Raw genomic sequence first — 23,310 nt, forward strand, 5'->3', positions numbered from 1 at the left:
AAGTCCTGCTCGACTCAACACGAGCATTTTATGAAAAGCGACCGCTAGAAAAAATTAAATGATTTACGCAAATACTACTAACCCGTTCACAGGGTTGATAGTTTACGCCTAAAATACAATTCCCGCCTTTTAATGCAGTCGAGCAAAGAAGACAAAGGAGCTATGGACTATATCTGAGTGACGTCATATGAAATTATTACAATTGATTGGTTTTTTCCATTTACTTATTACCTACGGTTAATTAGCACTTACATCCTGTTAAACATGGCAAAGATGACCATTGAATGCAGCCTAGTTTTAATATGCAAATATCATGGTTGCATAGTTATTACAAACAGACCTACATAGCATTTCAGCATTATTTAAGGGGTGTAAATATAATCATCTCAAAACTCATCCATTTCACACATAATTTTTTGCTGTACATAATTAAAATTGGTTATACTAATTTCCTATCTTTTTTTTTTATAAATAAATATACTACGACATTACACACATCGCCATCTTGCCCCAAAGTAAGCGTAGCTTGTGTTATGGGTACTAAATCTTTAATTTCTTATTACGTTTATATTTAACAACTGCATACAAAATTTAAAGAGATATTTGATACTTTGTTAATATTTAAAAAAAACTTTTACTTTCAATATAGTTTGCATTATTTTCCTAGCCCTTTTATTTGATACTCATATTGAGGGAGATGTGGAAAAATATGTTATCCGCCATCTTGTGGCGGCGGCCATCTTGGAACGATTTTCATCAAATATAGCTAAGAACACTCCCGACTAATTCACTTTTCAACCAAAATAAAAATCGTTCAGGAAATACGATGCCACGGACAGACATTCACACACAGACACGTCAGATTTATAACATCCCTTCGTTTTAGCGTCGGGGGTTAAATAGTGAATGGTCTACATAATATATTGTATAAATTAAAAATGTACTTACAATTTACATATTTTTAATATTTTTTATTAATACGATATCGAACTATGCACGGGTGCATTCTGTAAGTCTCTGAACTAAATGGATAGGTCTAAGAATACCTAGTGCCATCCTTCTCTACCGCGAACATTGTGATAAGGACAACTCTACTTTTAGATTAGTCGATTTATTCTCGAGATTTATAACGAATTAGCACCACTTTTATTATTCGATATATTCAATTTATTTCATATTATCAAATGATACTTTATTTACTATCATATTAATCCATTACCTGCCCACGCTTCAGGGCACGGGTTTCCTTCCACAATGAGAAGGGTTTAGGCTGTAGTCCCGTGATAACTTAGAAAAGTGAGTTATATAATATGATTCCTAAGGTGATTTTGGACCTGCCAATGCACAAGTTTAAAGAATTTGTTAAAACACATTTATTACAGCGAGGTTACTATACAATTGATGATTTTTTTAATGACAAGGTTGCTTGGAAGCATCCGGCTCCGCTTTCAGCTCTCACGAGATAGAAAAATGAATGTTAAAATGCAAAATGTAAATTGTTGTAGTTGGAAAAGAGCAACTGCTGAGTTTCTTGCCGGCTTCTTCTCGGTAGAATCTGCCTTCCGAACCGGTGGTAGAATCACTACAAACAGACAGACTTGACGTTTCAAAAGTGCTTATATTAGGCCTACTTGAAATAAATGAATTTTGAATTTTGAATTTAAATTTTGAGTGCTTCAAACTTGGCCCTCCGAAAGTGAAGCCGAAGTGCTCACCACTGAGCTGTCACCGTTATTACTGCTACTAACTATATAAAAATTTTAATATCATTCAATGTCAGTGTGTATCAACGTACGATAAATCGATACACAGCGGAATATCCACCACGCAATCAAACCACTTCCCTCGCTCGAAACAAATAAACTCAGATAATTGAGTTGTATTCCCAAACCGCATCTTTTATAGTTGATTTATCAAGTGAACACGTTTATCTTGAAAACGTTTTCGTATTTGAGTTGGAGAGCTACGATATCGAAAAAAAAAATTCCATCGACCGGGTAATAAAACTAACATGAGTAGGTACGCACCGTTGAGTACGGTTGACTTTGCTGTTGTATTTCGGTCTTTATTCCAAAGGCATTTGGGTTGTTACCTATATAGGTTTGTATAGCATAGGGAGTCGGACGGGACCAGTACATCAAAGTGCTATCGGCTTCCGGCGCGGGTTATCGGGCGCGCGACGACCTCCCAAAACCCGGCAATTAACCACCCTCCCGTCGCCACTTCCGCTCCTCACCTTCAGACGATTGGAAGCAAACACGACGGTTACACAAACTCCTTATCTATGAGCGCCAAGTCTCAACTGTAATAAGAACATTGTCTCGTCACCGCTTTAAGCTGAAGAAGATGCACTAAAAATTAATTAATAGTTAAGTACAGTTAAAAAAACCTGTGGTTAGGGCTTTGGCTTCAGCCACTCAGGAAACCGAGTTCGGTCCCCGGCACGCAATATTAAAGAGTTATGAGCGTTTTACAGTTAGATATCACTGGACAAGGAAAACAGTGTGTGAATTTGCATTGCTCAGATCTCTCAAATATTAGGAGGAATCTACAATCTGTACCCCTCCGAACCACTATAGTACTAATAATCCCTATAGTGGTTCGGTAAAGGGATGATACAGATGAAGATAATTTAAAAAAAAAATTAAGGATCTGAAAATAACCTATATGAAAATACTAACTTTATAATACCAAATATAGACCACGTCTGTTTCATTTACCTACTTTAAAAATAGAGCAGGAGGTTTTATAAAAAAAAAAACCTATGTCCATGCAAGCTACCTTTATGCAAAATGAATGTCTGAAACAGGCCTCCTCTCTTATTCTCCTAAGCGGTGGAAGCCACAGCCAATTCCTAAATTTGAATAAGTTATCTGATGCTATAAGAATTTTCAATAAGTATTCGCTGAAACATATAGCTCTTCGACATTATAATGTTGAAACCGTGTGAGAAGAGATTGCAGATATCTATGGCTTTAGACGACAACGCCACAGTGAAACTAAGTTGAAATTGTGTTTTACTATCCGTTAATCAAAGAAGATTTGAATTTCCCAATTAGTTTAAAAAAAATTGGAGCCGTATAAAAATGTCCTTAAGTATATATAAAGAAATATTTTATTACTTAGATCCCGAAAACGGCACAAGACATTATCAATAAGGCAGCGGAGGTAGTTACGTTAAATAAATACTTAGAACATGAATGAACCGATCGGAGTCACTTCCGTCGCCTAGTTAAGGACAACGATAAGACCACACGCACACCACAACGATTCAAAGTAACCTCTGAAGTCTGAATTAAATTTATCATACCAAGTTTTACAGTTTTACGTGAGTGACCACATAATTATTTATTTATTTATTTATTAAGAGCACTAACATCATGCATATTACACTTTTTTAAACACACACAAAAACATGGACTGATATGCACGACAATTACAAGTGCACATAGCATTGACAAAGCGTCATGTAAACTTAATTTGAAAAAAAAAATAACAAAAAATTATGATGCTCTCGATTTGTAATTAGCTGTGAAGATGATAGGTTCATATTCATTTCTTCTTAAATTTACAAGACGATTTAAGAAGTGAAACCGAAATAGGTTTATTATATTGAGATGTGCATTGGATGGAGGTCAGTGAGTTTTCGCAGCAAACTGCATTTCTTTTTCTGCTAAAGTCAAAGATATGATTGAAAATCAACGCTGTAAGTAACTTATTTTTTATTTAGAGCAATGTTTATTTTTGTGAACTTAATGAAAGTACTCTATCCAACTTGGACAAAACGTCATTCAGGAGAGTAAGTACACCACACACCCTACCTAGAGTACCCCTCTCACTCTCACATTCCGGGCGAGCGAATTAAAAACGTTACCTTAATATTTATTTATTAACTTTATTGCACAACCAAAAAAAGGGTTTACAAAAGGCGGACTTAATGCTAAAGCATTTTTTTTCTATCAGCTAACCTTCGGATGTATGAGAAAAACGAGTGAGGGTTCGGGCAAAAAACTTTAAGAAGTTAAATATATATTATATATATTTATATATATAATATTTTACTTTTAAAGTTTTTGCCCCAACCCTCACATGTAAAATACATAATTCAATAGATGTATACATATATATATATATATATACCTACACAAATCTTAATTCGTATTAATGATTTTTGATTTAGAAAATTAGTAGAAATTTTTAACTCTTTAGTTTCGAAGAAAAGGATAACTATAGTTTTGATAAAAAAAATATATAGTAAACTACATTTTTGACGGCCGATTGGCGCAGTTTGCGACTGCTTTCTGAGCCCAAGAACGTGGGTTCGATTCCCACTACTGGAAAATGTTTGTGTGATGAGCATGAATGTTTTTCAGTGTCTGGGTGTTTATATGTATATTCTAAGTATTTATGTATATATTTCATAAAAATATTCACCAGGCATCCTAGTGCCCATAACACAAGCTACGCTTACTTTAGAAAAAGTACAGTCCTCGGTATCACTTTTAAGCTTTCAAAATTAGAGCAATGTTTTGGGAGCCCCATTATCGCAGCGCGCCATTTTTGCGGTTCACGCGCAGTTGCTGGCGTCATGTGCAAGCTTACGATACAATTTCGAAACGGGAGACTCTAAAGAGGTCACCGGATAAGATTACGGTTTACTGTGTAAACAATCCGTTTACATTGATAACTCGTTAGCATTTCTGCGATGGCGCCGATGACGTCCAATCGATGGATATTCAGTTACTTGGCTCTAGATAAGCCTTCCCTTTGAACACGTTCTGGGGCGTGATAAATCGGACGCTTGTTCACAAAACGCCGACTCACTCCTTGAGAACGGAGTTCGATACCCTGCACTATTAATGTAGGAACCCGTGTTCTTCTAGGAAACTAATTGATCTAGTTCCTCCTTGAACTTTTAACATCAAACCTCAAGGCATTGCAGATCTAAAGTGCTACGTAATTGATATTCCATAGACCCATGTCCCATGGACACGCTTCTCTTCTCTTTTTATAAAACACACCGCAAAAATCTAGAATGCCATTTCAGCACATTTTCCCTTGCCTGAAGATGCCTTATCTGATTAAGTGATAAGACATCTCCCTAAGCTACATGAATACTCCAAGCGCTAATATGTATATATAAATTTAAAAAAAAGTCTATAAATCACATATTGTGTCACGTCGCAGTTAATCAAAATCATGCATTTACGTGACTTCATCAAAATTTGAAATGCGTTACGTTCTGTTAGGTAACACTTGCACTGACTTCTGTAATGCGTTCGCCGCCTATTCATCATCATTCTAAGCCGATTGAAGCCTTCTTCCTCTCCCACATAGGAAAGAGTTATTTAGCGCTTTGAATTCACAATTGTACTGTAGATCCAATTCCTACTACAAAAACTACTTTTGATCCGACCGAGGAATCAAGGGCAAGACTTTATGATCCGCTGTCAAGCATACTAGCTACTAGAGCAACGAGGCAATATTGCAGCTTAATGCAGCCTATTAGATTAGATAAAAGAATTACGCTCATTTATGAATTACTGCGCAGCGGCGGTCAAAACAATAATATACCCAGATATATAACACATAGAAGTGCGCTCTCATTAAACGCGAGCTCAGCTTTTCAGGGAAATTGTGATCGTATTGCTCTCGTCTAGAAACTATAATCCCTTGATTCAATTATTTGAAAGAGCGCAGTTTAACTTCCGAGTTGAACGGATTATTCTGCGATTGCTCATGAATGTAGGTACGAGATTTGTGAGACATGACTAGTTGATGATAAATATGGTGATACTAATGACATTTCTCAGAAATTGCCATATTCATGGCGCATAAAAGTCATGGTAGAGTCACAATCAACGAAACCTGTAAGCTCGAATTGTATCCGGGAGCAATCTTCGAATATATATGTGTCATGTTTTTACAACATCTATGACTCAATTCAACAGACACATTAATTCACGAGATGAGTAATTGTGATAAATCCATGTTTCGAGAGTACTCTTACAATCAGTTATTTTCTTAAAAAATATTGTGAAATTCAATACCAAATTACCGTCAATTATTTGTTGATATCTCCATGAGTCATGCCTTATTCATTATCGGAAGAAATACATTCTAAAGAAGTTTTATAATTTTTTGAAAAATACAGTTCAAAATACTCGTATAAATAAATATGCAGATTTCATTGACTGTAAACTTCACTGCGTAATAATAAGCTTCGTCAAATAATACTACACCACAAATAAATAAAACATAAATATAACAGATAGAAAAAACGCATATCAAATCGTAAAGAATTTTATGAACCTTTGATAACATCAATTTAAAACCTAATATGACTCAAATGTTTACTCGAAAGGAAATGAGCGATTGTAAGAGATGGACATTTCAAAGGGTCAACAAAGACCTTTATCGCAATGAAACAATTAACGTCTATTGCCCGTTGGGAAGAAATACATAAAAATGATATAATATCAGTGGCCGCTTTCAACATGTTGTAACTTCTTATCATTTACAACCAACACGCAATAAGTGAATGGGACGCGAGTTCACACAACTCTTTCTTAATCGTTGCAACGAACGGTGATGCGACGCTGAAAATATTATGATGGATACGTTTAACATGTAGTGACATTCGAATTCATTCTTGTTCAAAAAAATCTGTAACTTTAAAGCAAACACAAGACATCTAGATAGTAACACTCAATGAAAAGATAAATGGACAGCTAAACGAACTTGTAATTGTGACTGGCACTGTAAATTCAATGGTGGAGAAGAAGTTTAAAGAATGTATCAAAACACATTGTATAGATTCATAAAGGTTACTATAGAATTGATGAATTTCATAATGACAAGGTTGCTTGGACCGCTTCGCTTTCATCACACACAAATGATTGTTAAATTTTAAAATTGAGTTGTTTGGAAGAAGAGACAGACTGCTGCGTGCTTTCTTGTCGGCTCTTTCTGGGCAGAATCTGCCTTTGAAACCGTCGGTAGAGTCACTACAAACAGACATGGCAACTTGAAGTTTCATAGCTGCTTATATTAGGCCTAGTTGAAGTAAATGAATTTGACTTTTCTTTAAATCCTTGATATCTCAATTCAAAATATCGTGTACAACGTTTTACGTTTCCGTAACTTAACGGTTGATGGGCGATAATAAGTTAAAGTTTTTAATCCTGAGACCACTTGGTTGTTTGCGAAAATAATGACATACTTATTGCAAAATGTAAAATTTTACAGGAAATAATTTTTTAACTTTTGATATTTTCAAAATTAAAAGAATAACGCTGTAACATCACATTTTCTTTCTCGCCTCTTACATCTTCGAGAAATGTCTTAATTGTAGCCTAAAACTATTTCTTTTCTTTACTTCTTTTTTATCGTATTATTATTTATATAATTAACTAAATTATCGCTTTTTTTTTTGTTTGAGGGAACTAGATTTTTGAGTCATGGGACCGTCAAAACAGGTCGTTCAAACAGGGTCATTAGATAGAAGCAGGCATTACTTTGCCAAAGTCCATATTCAATACAATGAACATTAACCTCAATTTGCGCTTAATGTGCGACGACCAGAGAAACCTAAATGGAGAAATTTTGAATGTTTGTGCGATGCAAAATCAACTCCTAAAGATATTTCAGTATCAGAAAGAAACGTGCATAAACCAGATAGGTACTTGCCAGTAACGTTCCTTAATCAAATTGCTGACGGCTGCAACTAATTAAAATTTTCTAACTTTACCGTCGCAAGCTACCTGATTCCCTAGATTACTTAAACTAGATGACACTGCTAACTTCCTTCGACATAAAAACTGATTTTTATTTGGACTAATCCTGTAAAAGCCAATTTATATAATAGCAACACGTTTATTTCAATTGTAATATTGGTGATTCGTTTGGTCGGACGCCATCGCCGTTTATCGGGCGCCTGCAATCCGCGCTGACCCCGCGATATCCTCGATCTACATTACCCCCCGCCCCTCCCCGGCTACAAGTAAACTACTAACCGTCAACCGAATACCAACCTTCTTGAGAATGTCTTAAAGATTAAAATAGGTTTACGTGGTGGTGGTGGCGGGCGCATGAATGGAGCGGCTTGTGAATGAGCGCGGCGGACTATGTCCCGCTTGCGATAAGCGCTATCGTCGGGGCCAGCTGACAGTCCATGTTGACAAACCCTGTTCCACTTTCATTTGCCCGTACCGAGTACCGACTTAACTTTATCAATAGGCTTGACTCCTTACTTCTTATTTATCTACTTATTATAAATTCGTTTTACGTCAGAGCATATTTTGATCGGACGACCTGACCTGTGTTAGGTTAATGTACAACACGTCATAATTAATAAAAAACAACTCACTTAAAACACAAATTATCACGCATTCAATTTCAGGACACGGACTTCTTTTGTGGAATTATGAAAAATGAAATTTTGGGTTAGCTTCGAAGCCAACTCGCTACTTGTATATAACACAAAGAAACGTCCTGGATAAAATAGATATGTAACGGAAACAGAATTGCCACCATTGTCCATTTAAAAAGCACATAACTGGCCTCAGCTGAGCAGGTGGTTTGGTGATCACAGCAGTTTATAGTAGTAGCACGGAATACAGTGCTGTCCGTTCTTAGTTATATTCTCTCGCCTCGGATGATGGTAGCCAGGAAAGCAAGAGTGGTGGCAAGTGTATTCTGATCGCCTTCAACTAACGGCACACTACTTACATACTGTTAACAATTAAATGAAAATAAATATGTACATTTTCCTACAGTCACAAAAATAACTTTATTACATATTGATGCAAAACAATTTGCAATGCAATATGTAACTTATCACTTTTAGCTGCAGTTTTAGTGGTTACAGTTTTGAAAATGCTTGCCCAAATGTATTTTCTGCCACCTGAAATTGTATCATCAAACGCTCAAACGAACCTTCTTCTTAAAATTGTAACTGAAGATAGATAGTCTTTTTAAAATGGTAATGAAGATAGACAAAGTTACATATACCGTTTCGTCATTGTTAGACTACGTCCAATTAAGTTTTAGTTTACAGGTTTTTGCACAACTGCAATGCAACCAGTGGCGTGCATAGAGGTTATGCACAGGGTATGCAGATGATATAAAATGAAGGAAATCTACCGTACGAACTATAAAAAAAGTTAAGAATAGGCATTGTAAGAGTTATAAAAAGCCTCAAGTATTTATAACTCATACTGAAGATTTTCTTCTTTTTATGTCATCTGCATACCCTGTGCATACCCTCTATGCACGCCACTGAATGCAACTAATATGTAGAGATTGATCAGGGCCGCGGTGATGAGACATTATTCGTAGAGAGGTAGAGCCGAAGCAATTATTTCAATTACATTTGTTACTTTAGTCTTTTTGGGAAATTAATCATGACATGAACATGATACATCAGGAACTGATCCTACCCAATCTGTTGAACTAAACTAAATTGGTGTAAGCTCAGATACAAACATAACGCAGTCGGAATGAAAAAATGTTCTTATGTCTGAGATCTTATTTGAAATCAACAACTGATCCGACCCAATCTGCTAAGCTAAACTTAATTGGTGCTAGCTCAGATACAACCATAACGCAGTTGCAATGCAAAGGTGTTCTTATATCTTAGATCTTATATGACCTCAAGAACTGATCCCACCGAATCTGTTGAACTAGACTAAAATGGTGCTAGCTCAGATACAACCCTAACGCAGTTGTAATGCAAAGGTGTTCTTATATGTTAGATCTTATTTGGCATCAACAACGGATCCTACTCAATCTGTTGAGCTAAACTAAATTGGTGCTAGCTCAGATACAACCATAACGCAGTTGGAATGCAAAGGTGTTCTTATATCTTGCAGCCATTCTCGCACAGACAACATTTGTTGAGTGTAACATGATGATGAATCCGGCTGGGATAGTTCCGAAATTTTCGCTTGTCAAGTATAACAAGCTATTTAATGTTTAGATTAAAGGTAGGTTATTCTTTGCATACTGCCATACCACATAAGGTTAGCCCGCTACTATCTCAGATTGCATCATCACTTTGGTATCACAAGGTTGGATTGCAGTCAAGGGCTAACTTGTAGTAGAAAAATAAGCATCAGTGGACCTTCGAACGTGCATAAATTAAGATCAGTATGGACACTATATCCGGAGCAAGTAGCTGATATTACTTTCCTGTTTACAATGCCTATCAACCAAGAAATTAATTAAAAATCCAATTAGTCAATTAGTTCTTAATTATAACAGAAGATGAGCAACAAAGACAATGAGTTAATTGGTTTCACATGGCAAGCATTTCTATGATGCTGACAATTTCTATTGAACATATATCTAGAAGAGATTAAATACTGACGGGGGGTTTTTTAATTTTGGATTAAAGCTGAAGAAGTACGGTAAAGAATATAGTTGTATTGAAAAATAGCTGTTTAATTTCTTAGTTAAATAGACTTGCGACATGCACTCTTGACATAACAGTTCAGATGAACATACAGTTGGCGATTGAACCGGCAACATTGTCGTGGGCTTCTTCTAAGACCAAGGCGTGTTTGGATTCCTACTAGTTTTAGTTTAAAGAAGCCTCCGTGGAATTCTCTTCCATACAATATTCTGTGCGGTAACACATCTCTGAATGTGTTTGAGTCAAGGCTTAAGCCAGCTTACGGGTAAATGCTGAGTAGCATTTATATTTAATATAAGCATGAAATATAATGCATCCCTACTAATATTATAAATGTCAATGTAAGTTTGTTTGTCACGCCAATTTAATGCCACATCAAAAAACAAAATCAAACGCAGACGAAGTCGCGGGCAACAGCTGGTATTTAATATATGCATTTGGTGTTTATGATATATCTGTGCATGTCAACCTATGTATTGTATATCTGTATTTTTATAAGTGTCAATTATTTCTTCTAGTTCCTACCTACTCAGCATTTACCCGATAAATTTTCCTCAAATTCGAGGGCTTCTGGAAGAAATCTATTTAGACATAAGTTGTCCTTGTACACGCCCTTTTTTTTCGTTAATTTTTCCGTTCATTTTAATATTTGGTACTACATAAATAAATAAACGAACGTGAGTATATCGCCTCACAATAATGGAATAAAAATATACATGGTCTAATAAGCCCACATTAAATTAGCCGGGTGTTCATAATATGTAAGCAAGTGCTATTGATAGGGCATGACCACGGGAAAACAATTTTTTTTATCGCACCCTCCTCTATTAATAATTCGTAAGGTACTGAGTACTGCTAAATGAGACTGAGAGAACTTAAACTATTCATAACATATTTAGTTGATGTAAAAGATATGTTATCCCTAACGAAAAGGTTGTCCGCTTTACACGATTCAGTAAAATTTTCTTGAAAGAAAGAATTACAAAGTTAAAGATTTGGTTGTGGTTTTCTTAGTATATTATGAAAATGCTGGGATAAAATAGAAAAAAAACTGTTGTGTAGATATTACCTACTGAGTATTTTGGTTGTTTAATTTTTTTTTAAATTGATACCGATATTTCCTCCAAACTCCAACGTGCTTTTATTTTATTATTTTTGTCATGGTACAGAACCTTCAGGGTGAACGTCCTACTTGCAAATATACAACTTGCTTTGGGGTAGCCATCCAATGAAAAACCAGAGCCAACGAACGATCACTTGCGCTTCCGTTTGTCCATCACACCTTTAATAAACAATTTTGTATGGTTTCCAATCTTTATAACTACCTTTAAAACAAAAATCACTTACTATGAGTAAACCGAAAATCGAAAAATGTGAGCCAAGAAAAAAATTAATACGACGTAATCCTAGAAATTAAAAAAAAATCTAGAGCCATCTGTAACGAGCGAAATAATGTTAAAGTTGGTACGGAGGTCCTGTTATAATCTCTAAGTGGGACATATTCTACTTATGTTGTTACTTAAACGTGTCTGGGAAATCAACCCTTTCGTTCGTTTGACACGTTTTACGACGTAGGTATATAACCCTGCAAAAGCCCATGGAGAATACAAACCATTTACGCCACTTAGAGGTTCTAACCCTAAACCATATCTCGGATCCTGGTCTAAGGCTATGATTGCATGATGCAAGAAACCTTATCGGAATCAAAGAATGATTAAAAATTGCCAATTTATTCAAAAAGTGGATTAGTTTGGTTATGTTTCATTTTATTATATAGGTACAACTAAAATTGCAAAAAAAAGGGCGGAAACTGATAAATACACGTCGCGGCTAAGTTCTGAAATCGGGTCCGATCATATCAAGCTCTTAACATAAAATAACCTTATCCATAACCAAACTAAACAACGCCACCCGAACAAGGAAACCGCCGAAAGTGTATTTTTATCTTTTATAACTAATCAAGATAACACTGAAACACTGCACCTGTCCTTACCCAAATTTATGCTCAAAAATCGGTAATTACTCCAAAATGGAATAAAATTAATGTAATCGCGCTATCGGGCAGAGGAGCAATTACACCGTGTATTCAGAGCAACACCCGCGCAACCCTAAATAAGCAGCAATTTGAAGTGGCGGGGAATTCGGTAACGAGGCTGCCGGCTGCGCGTGCGCACCTGCCTCGCGCACGCGCCCTCGCACCGCACCGCAAGGCGCAAGCTGCTCTAATCCAGCCTTACAATGTCGCTCCACCGGTACACCGGTATTATCGAGGAATGCCTCCATTGATATTGCAGTAAATACCATTTATGTTATTATCAGTGTCAACGTACTGCTATAAATACCAATCATTACAAAATAAAAAATATTATATTTAGACAAGGATTATTTAGTGCAAAAAAAATACTTGACTGGATTTATCTTATTACCAAGTAACAATAATTTTTATTTAATGTGAATTAACATTTCGCGCAAATGAAGTAGGCTTAGCTGAGGTAAGCCACAAATAACTCCGCAGACACACTTTTTAGAAATTCAAAAGTAGTCGTATAGACATAGTACAGCTTCAGCCAGGCTAATATTTTTCTTTTCACACAGCACAAGTAAGACCTTGCCTGTAAACTGACGTGGTGTATGATGATGCAGCCTAAAATGATAGCGACTAAGACTTACCTGTTATGGATATGGCACTTATATTTAACCCATATCCCTAATGTAGATTTATAAACCGCATCGTTCTGGAACGCAAAATTGCTTGGCAGCACGTTTTTGTTTGTAGATAACTGGCCACGTCAAAATGCATAAGACTATAGGGAAAATTCAGAAAATATAAATTCCCAAATTGTGACATCGTGCAAATTAAATCATACCATACGCAATTTTATGACGCGGACACTCCATAGTTTTTTTTTATAGTTTTAATTGACAGACCAAGCAGATGCCAAGCGGATGGTGAATCGTGTAATATGAACGCTTCATAAGTGATATGTCAATTTGAATTTGTTGAACCCACCTTATTGTTAATGAAAAACCACCGCATATAAACAGAGACAATTACTTCACAGGGCATGTAAGGAACACTGCAAAGTCCTGTGTCATTCGACCAGGGGCTTAGGTGTTAAGGCTTATGTACCTTTAATTAAACCGCCAAACACACGCTTCAGACTGAAAAAGCAATACTGCTTGGCGACAAAAACAAGCTTGGTGGTAGAAGTTACTTCTGATATAAATAAGAATAACACTTGACCACAGAATAAGCACTTGACAATGGTTCAATTGCTCAGCGCGCAGAACCAATAAACCTAAATGAAGAAGAAGAAGTTACTTCTCCGGACGAGCTTTAGTCTTGAGCTCCCGTACATTGTCTGGCGGATTCATTTGCATTTTCGATCACAATAACGATACAAACCTTAATCGGACTCGCATTCACCTCTGATATCGACCTAAAAATAACCCTGTGCGTATCAGCTTTATAAATGGACATCATCGAACTCAATAATGGACGTAAGCCACAGAAAGTGTTGCTTTTTATAACACCACTGGCTATAATGTTGCAAATTGATCGAATGTATCAACATGTAATGTATTAGCAACAGCAATGGTTAGCTAATTCCAAATATGGTAATGGATGTCCACTTGGCGAAACAGCATAACGAAAACGATTTCTTTGTATACAAAGACATCAAAGTGGATATGCCGAAGTGATTTGACAGTGACACAATCACCATAGGAAGGAATCGATCAAATAGATCGCGTAGCTGTTAATTCTCGGAACCATCCGCATTCCAACGGAACATGTTCTTAATATCTAATACTGACCGCTGGTTCGAAGATCGTCATGAGTCATTTATGACACTGCACCGCAATCATTAACATTCCATATCCCAGTAAACACTGGAACTTCATTAATCGCCTTGTTCTACAGATTGACTCCATTCGGGCTACTTGGCAAACAAGTTATCGAGTAGTTTTATAAGATTCCAAAGATTCCTGACGAATATGTAGAATTCGATGAAGTAAAAAAAATACTCGTCTATGCAATACAGTTAGATGGTAACGAAGTTTTTTGGTCAATTGAAACGCATAAAGGACCCTCGTGCCATTGGAACTCAAACTCTAAATACAGTCGATTTAAATGGAATTTTACAAGATCGTTTATTATTGACAAAGAAAATATTAAATGTTGTGAATTAATTTACCTCTGATGTGGAATGTTGTTTTATTTACTCATTAACGTAACTTGAAGATTTTATTGGCTAAGATTACTGTTTACTATTTGTTAGTGGACGACGAAGAAAGTTATGTCTAGCAGTTAGTATCTGATCAAAAGAAGAAATTAGTCGATAAAGGACCAGATTTACCGATATAACTCATACAGTTACCCGCGAAGATAAAGTAGCAAAGTTGCAAAAGCGGAGGCACTCGCAGCTCAGATAATAAAAAAACACGATTATCCCAAGGATCAGTAATAGAAAAACATGATCATGCATCAGAAAACATCATATTATCAAAAACATGATCATGCATCAGAAAACGAAGCTTATGGTATAATAAAAATTCCTTCAGAAAACCCATGATCAGTAGTGGACGTTTTCAATTGCGCCGAAGGTGACAAAGACAGTATAAAATTTCCACTGGTAAAAGTCCTAAATCTTGTCTCTGCACGCCTAGCATGGGCAGGAGACAACTATATCCCCGGGGGAATGGATATAAATTTATCTCCCACAGCTTTATCAACTCTCAGAGCATTAGCGCACACGTAGAAATAATGTAAAATAAAACAGGGATCAACTTCCTATTCCCTTTTCCCGTGCTTCAGCTTTTATTCGTGAATTATATCCATTGTCAGGGGATATAATCGGGGGATATAATTTTTATCTCCTGCGTGTGGTAGCCCTGCAGGTATTGCGAAGTTTGTCAATAATAAAAATAACAATTTAACCATCTTACTTCCTTCTCGCAATATACAATATTCTAATAAACGATAACCATTGTTAGAAACTCCAAAAAAGTGTATCCGAAACGCAATTCCCTTCCATGCATCACCGCTATCTACCACAAATACCAGAGAATTAGAACCATCAAAAGCAACTGTACTTTATTGTGGGCTCTTCAAGTTATGAATAGATGGTGTACTTAATATGCTACTGGCAGCTATACCGAAAATTGTGGTGGAGTGGACACCTGTTAGAATTTGTTATACCGATTGTTAGGAGTTGTGTCGTAGCGGCGCACGCGCAGGCATGCGAGTCCCCCCTTTCCCCTTGTTTCTTCCCCCTTCCCCCCTCACCTCTTCTCAGGGCCCGCGCACCATTCATTGGAATGCGGGAACTGTACTTTGGTACACCTCATTATCAGTGCTTACCATTTAGTCTTATTTGACGATTACTTTCAACTTAAAACGCACAAAAAATTTAGGACGATAGGTCTTTGTGAGCGATTGAAATGTGTTTATGTTACAGGTAACACTGGATCACTGCCTGCTGTGGTAAAATGAACACTTGGTTCAGGGTTCGACACCAGTTTTAGTCCAAAATTTTTTTTGTTGAAAAAATTGCTTCTTTAAATTGGCATCCCGTATTCCTCGTATAAAATCCTAAGTCACCTGGCTACTTATCAGAACTGAAATTGCCACTTACTCCCTTGCTTTGATTCAGCACTGCGACCGTGCTGCGTTTCATTTACGGTTACGTGCGTTACGGTTTGCCTACATTTTACTCGCGAAATGAAGCTTGGCTCATTTTAACATTCATTAATATATTATATTGCGACCTTTTATCCGATTAATACAAAAAAAAAATATTATACTTTTCTCAATGGCGTTAAAAATTATTATAATCCGAAGATTTGTGTAACTGTGTCCATAAACCTACTTAGATCTTGTCCAGTTTTTATGTTCATCCCCCTTTTTAAAACATTGTTCATCATCCTATTTTACATATTATATGATTATAGGTATTGAACATGCACTTTAAAATTATTAACTCCTATATTAATTAACATTTTATCAGTTTTAGTAGATATAGAAATTCACATTGTTTCGGTATTTGACGCTAAAAAAATCACAATAATAAATAATTTAAAAATAAACTGGTAAAAACGACTCAACCAAATTTAAATGAAAATTTGGATCAATCTCGAAAAAGTCCGCGAAAAGCTTCCATAAAATTTGTTTTATATTAGCAAATTTTTTTATTAAAAAGATATAGGTAAAAAAAAACTGTGAAATGTCTGAGTGTCCATGAAAATAAGCGCCGTTTTATTCCACATCTTTAAAAATTCAATTACATCTGTTAATCTGCATTTAAAATGCTGTCTTAAAATGTGAGGAATTCGAAAATAATAATGGAACACTTTCTAGTACAGGTTTCGATATAATAGTTACCTTACTAACGTGACATCCATTCATACCCCGCTAGGACATGTAGCACTGAATTTTATAAGTGTCGATGATGCGTAAGCTCTACGGAATAAAGTCGCTATTACACTGGAAGCTATGAACTTAAAATTAATTTAATCTTTTTAATTTATGCCAAACATTTTGAAGGTGATTGTTATCAAAGCGTTAATTGGAACGGGTGAAATTAAAGTGCTCGTTATTAACTTACCTATTTGAAATGGTTATAAGCATGTCCTAATCAGCTATTAAGGTTTTTTAAATTTAACTCGCACGTACTTTTCGAATCATTAACTATTACGTACTTAAAGCCAAAACCTCTTTTCTATTTTTGAAAACTAAAATAATAATTAGTTAACTAACCTAACCTACCCCAAATTTATGACTCAAGACATTTATTAGAGGCCCATAGATTTTTACACGAATATTGCTTATCCAAAGGTAATTAAATAGTGCATTTTGTATCCTTCTTGGATACAATATGCAATAATATCCAATTAATGCATACAATATCCAATTACCTTTGGAAACCAATGTTCCTAATTGCTCTCGATATGGCTAGAGCATTTAACGAGATCTTCCCAACAATATAGCGCATTTGACAGTTACAGTAACATTTCCTTTAATATAACTTGAGAATCGAGTCAAATTCTTGGACTGCTTCAGAACATTAGACGACGCAATGCAACAGCTACCGCTACACTGCTCGAGATGTTCGGAGGCCAAGAGAGAAATGACACGTGCAGCGGTATTGTAAGCTGTGCATGAAACGTGTACGGGCAGAAGTGCATCCCAGCGAACGGTTAGGTGGCGGGCGCAGGGCACGAGGCACGATAGGAATGCGCGGCCCTCGGCGCCGGTTTACAAATAGAAGGGACGCTAGCACGGACTGCACGTGTAATACATCGCCGTGATCAATCTGTTAGCGATGACTGCGTCTGCGCTGACGACGCGCACGCACCGATATTGTGGCAATCGTCGCTTAAATATTAATCAACCATAACAATGAAATATGCAAAAAAATGTGTTTACGAATTATCGTCTACAGTTTCTGATACAATGGAGTGTGGACTTTAAGGACACGTCGTTCGCGTGCGACGTAAACAGTGACGTTATAGGTGAATAGTCTACGAAAGAAGATCATGTTAACGACATCTCGAAGGGTCGTTTCTCGGGCATAAGAAAGTGAGTCGGCCCTGCGTTCTTTGACCCCGGGCGGACGTCACGCCTGAGAGAAGACGAGCACGGAGCTACACGCCACCTTCCTTGGATGTTCCTTCAATGCTCCCAGTCGATGAGCCGACCTTCGTAACGATAACTGACAACATCACCCCCAACTTTGACTCGATTGGTTTGATGAAGGTAATTAAATTTTTAAAAAATTCAATAGAATGGGGCCCGGTTATCTATTGCATTAACATCTTAACTGCGAACGAAGTTAATTTTATGGCGTAACTTATAATGTCATATAAGTTACGCCATAAAATTAGTGTGTAAATTCGTACGTCACAAATGTTGGTTAATAATGCAAAAGAAAATCGACGCCCTGTTCAAAACTTAGATTCTTATCGTTAGGCTGAATATCTGAAAAGAGAACTAAGTATAAAAGGCCATCATCAAAATGGCATGATGCATCAAGTAAAACTTTTTGCGACTTTTCGATGCTTTTCAGTTTTCAGTATTCGAGAGTGATAGAAATCTTTGTAATCATATTGAAAGAACTATTGAAAATGAATTCTTAAACGTTTTATATATTAGAGGCGCCGAACAGTGTCTAGAGGGCATTGTACTTATTCGCGGTAACTAGGTAGATAGGTACAATTTGCACACTGGAGAAGTTTTAGAAAGAGACGCAGATACCTTCTTTATATTGAATACGTTTCTATTTCTTCTTTTCTTTTTAAATAATTATCTATATTTATTTTAAATAGATAGTAAGTAGGGACCTTTAATTTTGATATTACTGACCAAATGGTTGTTGTTATTTGATATGAATCGAAAAGTTAGTCGTATCTTAATGACTTTAAGTAATTAAAATTTCAATAAGTCAATATTTTGACTAAGTAGGTAATAAATATTGACATTCCACTTAAGTATTTAATCGATACGATATTTTCAATATTTTTTATTATAACAGGTACATATCTACACAAATTTTATTTTATTTATATATACTAATAATAATAAACCGTATATTTAGGTTTACTTTTCACTTCAATATCGTAAAGCAAAATTATTTTCGTTTGGGTTTTGGTAAGGTGAATTCAAAAAATTATAAAATAAAATCAACATCAAGTTAGCTAGGAGTCAAATTAAATAATTTGTCAACTAGGTAAGGTGTTTTAAATTATTTCTCATATCTATCTTGTCTTTGTAATTAACTGTGGATTTAAACGTAACTGCAAACATCGGTTAGGTAGCTAACAATATGTTACGCTACATGGTGTTGCCATTATTCAGTTGTTGCGTTCTACTAAAATGGTATTTTTTTAAAGTAATTAATATAAGTGTTAGTCCAATTTTGCACGTAAATTTGGACTTTGTCTTAATAATGATAAGGATACCTATTGTTTTTCTATAAACATTCATATTTTATTCTTACATAGAATCATTCGAATACCCAAATCTTACATTAAATATCCACCTAGGTACATAATTATACTTAATTTATTTGAATTTATTATTATGAATTTCATTTATTATGAACGACATATTTATTTCAATTAATAAAACTTGCTGGCTTTCAACAAATAAATAACTAAAAACTGAATAAGCAGTAACTACCCATCCCTACATATATAAAGGGTAACTTAAGGCCAACCATGAGATTTTTTTGTAACTTATAACACCATAACTACTGGTAGAAAATGTGAATAAAATTGGTACCTAGATCCCATTTTGATATACATACATTTTAATATATTTATTAATATTCCTGTACATGTCTATAAACTTTTGTAGTTCTTTAAATTGTACACATTTTCTATAAAATGTTCTACGGACTTAATCTTTTGAGTGTTCTTTTAATATGATACTTTTCAATATAGTAACAAATCTGTTGATATTTATTTTTTATAATTGGAAAGTAGTTTGAAAGAAATGTCTAACTAGTAGGTAAATATTAAAAAAACAATTTTATAAACTTCTACAAAGATGTATCTATCTAATTAGTAGATAGGTATATAATTGACTAACCTAAGAATGTACCTACCTCATATGTTTATTATTGTTATTTTACCTATACCTACATAAGTTCCTAGATATTGCTCCTATAGAAAAAATGTTAGTAGAAAATACAAAATGTTGCCACTACTCAAAATATAATGATTGACTATTTATATTATTTATATATTTATAATCCATTTAACGGTGGGTGCATTTTTTTTCATAGTTAATTTCTATGTTAATTTATAACCTACATTATTTAGATTGCATAAATAGGTTATAATAGTTATAATAGTTTTATTTATATAATTATAATCCATTTAACGGTGGGTGTATTTTTTTTTTACTAGTTAATTTCTATGTTAATTTATAACCATAACGTTTAAGAATTCATATTTAGACCGCATAATAGTTCATATTACCTATCTAACTAACCTTCTTTGGATAGGTACCTTTCTAGGTATATACCTAGCATATTTTTGAAGTGATCAAATGGGTTTATATCACTGATATTGTTATAGATAATAAATACACTTAGTGCTTGTGTAGCAAATGGTAAGAATTTGTTTTAAAAAGAAGTGAACTTATCAAAATGTTTAAGACCGAGATTAGATAGGCACGGCCCTATGTTGATAAGAGTGCCGGATTCCATCAACGCCCTCGTTTTACGTAATTTCGTTTCTATTTTTTCATTATTACTAGATACTTTATATATTTTTATTAAAATTTGTATGTGTTATTATATTTTTATGCCGCAAATGTTCATTAGCTGTTTTAAAATGTGTGACAATGTGTCAGATACGTATGTCGCTGTTTTGGGCTTTGAAAATGCTAACCTTAATTTTGCAATGAAATTTATAAAATTTAATAGATTATTATTCATCTCTATTTTATTGGGTTTCATTATTACAAGGACAGAGTCTATGTCACATAAAAGTGGAATTTAAATAATCGTAGAATTGTTTAGATGGGAGTGAGCGCGAAACTCCGCGCGTTGTAGGGAATTACGCGCACGGTTACGGCCGCGTGTGGCAACACTGGCACGCAATTTTCGCGCACTTTTTTAACGTCAACTCCCTCTACAACTCAGCGCCTATAGGCACTCATAAAAAAATTCAACATTTTACGATAATTTCCCCACAAAATGGTCATTTAATGGGCACCTTGTAAAACACCCGTAGCAAAGAAGATTTCATGTCTCTAATTGGTTAGTTCCTTGAACTAATATTATATTTTACTATTAAATTTATTTTATTCAAGTAATAGATTATTTATGTTATAAAAAAAAGTAGCGAATTACTTTATTTTTTTATTTTTTTACCTTCAAAGAGAGAATAACTGTATATATGATGTTTCATTGAGAAAATTCATATTCAGCTTAATATGTGCAATAATTATTTGTATTGTTATGTGAGTAGATATTAAGTTTCCAAAATTATTTAAAAATTTAAATGTATTTTTTTTTTTTGGTTTTTTTTTGCAAATCGTTTTTTTCAAAACTTGGTTCTTCTAATAATTTCTCCTAAAGTAACTTAATCAATATAAACAGAAAGATAGGTAAAAGAAAATTAAATTCAAATAATATTTGATTACTTTTCTGTTTTGAAGTACTTTTTTGAGTAATGCTCTTTCTCACGAAATAAATCACTGGTTTAGGCCATATTAGGTTTAATTTGGTTCTTTATCTATTTGGTAACACACCTTTCTACAATATTAATTAGTGAGGCACACTGAGGTTTAATTTTGTAACGTTTTCTTTCTTTTTTTATTTAAAACAATCTGTAAAAATTAAACGCATATAAATCAAGTAGGTATATAATATAATCAAATAAAGACTAATTGAAAGAATCAAGACTATCTCAGAATAATAGGCAAAAAAAACTTAGTACCTAATTAAGTAGTAGGATTCAAAATACTCTTTAATTATTATTTTTTTCTTAAAGTGGTTTATATTTATCATTTTGGAATTGAATAACTGAAAATAATATTTAAAAATAATTACTAAGGTAGGTAGAATACCTTTCAAAGTATTTTTCATGTGTAAAAGAAAGGCCCACATAAAAATTCCGATAAATAAAATTATCTTTAATAATACATAGATATAGATAGTACTTAAGGTACATTACATTTTATTCCTTATAAGTATTTTATACTGAGTGGCCTACTATTTTACTAGAATTACCTACCAAGATTGATGATAGTACCTACATAACTTGCAATGGAAGTTCATAATGATATACCTACATACAATGAAATTCTTAGTTCAGCACCTTTAGAACAGTTTTCAATATTGTTATTAAAAATGTTATATTAAACTTGCGAGATTAAGTCCTTCACACATTAAGTGGTTAGGAAGTTTTAAATTTGATACCCATTGTGAAGCAATAGGTAACTGTCATAAAATGCGGGTAGTTCTTGAAAAGTAAATAAAGTAGCTTTCGTCAAAAATTTCTGATTTTGGGCTATGAATTTCTTACAACTAGGTACGTTATATTCTTTCAGAGAGAAAATCTGTCTACCATATCTGATTGCATACGCAGACTTTAATGTTGTCGTCCACTTAGTTAATTCCCTAAAACCTCACCAACTTATCTTATAAGCTTTAGGTACCTGCTTCGGTAATAAGTATTCCAAAATATTTTTTAACATTTAAAAACTACGTAGTAGATATCCTTTATATAGAACTGTGTACAATTTATTGCCGATCGAGACGATGAGGAATGTTCAATGTTGGAAGGCAGTGGTTGGCCTGTGCAGGTTAGGTTATGCAGATAGCTCGCTCGGAGTCCCTCGTGGCGCGGCCAAGCCACGTGGCGGCGCAGGCGCGGTCGCCACGGCTCCGTTGCATGTCAGTTTTCTGGAAAAATTGTCAAAAGTAGCACAGCGCTGCGACGAGCGAGCAATTCGCGAGGCACGCGCGCGTCTGTGTGCGTCGTCGAGACTGCGGCGCGCTGGTGTGCGTGCACGTAAAGTGAAGGTCGAATATTTTGTCCCTACTCCTCGGTCTATTGGCGTTCACGAGTCGGCGCTGTGATAATGAAGTGTCGCGGTCCCGCTCGCTCCGCCCGGCGCGCTGCCCCGCCGAGAGGGACGGCAGGCGGTGTGCGCGTGCGCCGGAGCCTCCGCCGGCGCCGGCGCGGCCTGCCCTCATCAGTCTCCCCGCGGCGGGTAAGCAGTTCGCGTGTGCGATTTCACGTCGGCGCGCCCGGCGCCCTCGGCCACTCTGCGGCGTACACGAATATTTTTAGATAACAGCGCGAAAAATTAATTCGTAAGATAGCGATCGCGCGCACTTTTGCTAATATCGGTATCGGCGAATGCGGGCGAGCGCGCTCCG

This window comes from Pararge aegeria, chromosome 16, assembly GCF_905163445.1.
Source record: "Pararge aegeria chromosome 16, ilParAegt1.1, whole genome shotgun sequence".
Classification (NCBI taxonomy): domain Eukaryota; kingdom Metazoa; phylum Arthropoda; class Insecta; order Lepidoptera; family Nymphalidae; genus Pararge; species Pararge aegeria.